The sequence below is a fragment of the Azolla caroliniana genome, unplaced genomic scaffold (assembly GCF_043228905.1).
Source record: "Azolla caroliniana isolate FFs.n. ecotype wild unplaced genomic scaffold, voAzoCaro1.0.p SCAF_12, whole genome shotgun sequence".
NCBI classification, from domain to species: Eukaryota; Viridiplantae; Streptophyta; class Polypodiopsida; order Salviniales; family Salviniaceae; genus Azolla; species Azolla caroliniana.
Window position 1 is genome coordinate 9,817,739 of NW_028230447.1, and position 1,676 is coordinate 9,819,414.

The following is a 1,676-nucleotide window of genomic DNA, read 5'->3' on the forward strand; positions in this document are numbered from 1 at the left end:
AACAAATATGTTATTCTTGTACAAAAAAGGGCCATAAAAAATTGTAAGCGTGTCCTTTCTTCGACCTAATACTTGCATTGCACGTTGATGTGCTGAACATTGTTGCCCATTGACCGAAATTGACACCACTTAAAATATAAGTCTCTTTTTTAACACTATTTTGCAATTTTATCAATGGTGTACTTCTTTTGATATCATCAACACATCGACAATTTGGCCGAGTGGTCTAAGGCGTTGGATTTAGGCTCCAATCCGAAAGGGCGTGGGTTCAAATCCCATAGTTGTCGTTAGAGAATTAATATAATATAACATTACCAAAAATTTCATGAAATAACAACTACGTTATTCTTGTACAAAATAGGGCGCTAGAAAACTTTAAACACATTCCTTCTTAGATCTAGTGCTTGCATTGCACATTGATATGCTTAACATTGTTGCCTAGTGAAAACGTCACTCTCTATTTTAACAGTGTTTTTCAATTTTATTAAATGTGCAGTTCTTTTGATGTCGTCAACCCATCGACAATTTGGTCGACTGGTCCAAGGCATTGGATTTAGGCTCCAATAGAAAAGGGCATGGGTTCAAATCCATAGTTGTCATTAGAGGATTGAAACAATCTAGCATTACCAAACTTGTCATGGAGCAATTATTACGTTATTCTTCTTCAAAACAAGGCGAAACTTTTCATGGAACAATTATTACGTTATTCTTCTCCAAAAGAAGGTCGTAGAAAAAATTAAACATATTCTTTCTTTGACCTAGTGCTTGCATTACAGATTGTGTGCTTAACATTGTTGCCCACCCACTGAAATTGACACCACTTCAAATATTACTGGTGTTTTTTACACTCTTATGCAATTTTATCAATGATGTATTTCTTTTGATGTCATAAACACATTGACAATGTGTCAAAGTGATTTAAGGCATTGGATTTACGCTCTATTTTGAAATGGCGATGGTTCGAATCCCACAAATGTCATTTGCAAAATAGGGCGCTATAAAACTTTGAACATATTCCTTCTTAGATGTAGTGCCTGGATTGCACTTTTATCACTTTCTGTTTTAACACACTTTTTTGTAGTGTGAAATTCTTGATGTAGTCAAGATATCGACCATTTGGCCGAGTGGTGTAAGGTGTTGGATTTAAAGTCTACAATTCGAATGGGTGCGGGTTCAAATCCTATAGTTGTCACTAGTGGATTAAAGTAATCTAGCATTTCCAAACTTTTCATGGAACAATTATTACATTATTCTTCTAAAACACAGGGTCGTAGAAAACTTTAAACATATTTTTTCTTTGACCTAGTGCTTGCATTACATGCCTTGGGCCAACCTTGACTATTTACCCTCTCACAATACAAGACATCGAGTTGACCGCTTCACTTACATTCCTTCGCCCATTGTTGTTCTAGTTCTTGGTGAGTGCCACATGGTCGCTGGACGGCAAGGCAAAAGGGCCAATTAGACACCAGAATGTAAAAGGGGTATTTAATTACGAATAGGGAGTTGAAATTAATAAGTACTAGGTTATTTTGAGAATTAATAAGTATTATGAGAAGTGGATCGGCAGTCACATTGCTACACGCGTGCGTGGAGAACAAGGCCGAACCACTGGGGTCTTGGACCGACGAATAGGTGAGAAAAGAGGGAGAAAGAGAGAGACGCTCACACACGTA

At 37.1% G+C, this 1,676-nt stretch overlaps 1 non-coding gene across 1 annotated transcript; it reads left to right on the forward strand.

Moving 5' to 3' along the window:
• Positions 1 to 207: 207 nt before the first annotated feature.
• On the forward strand, positions 208 to 287 carry TRNAL-UAG (transfer RNA leucine (anticodon UAG)). Its single transcript has one exon. It is a non-coding gene; the product is annotated as a tRNA-Leu (tRNA).
• The last annotated feature ends 1,389 nt before the right edge of the window (positions 288 to 1,676 follow it).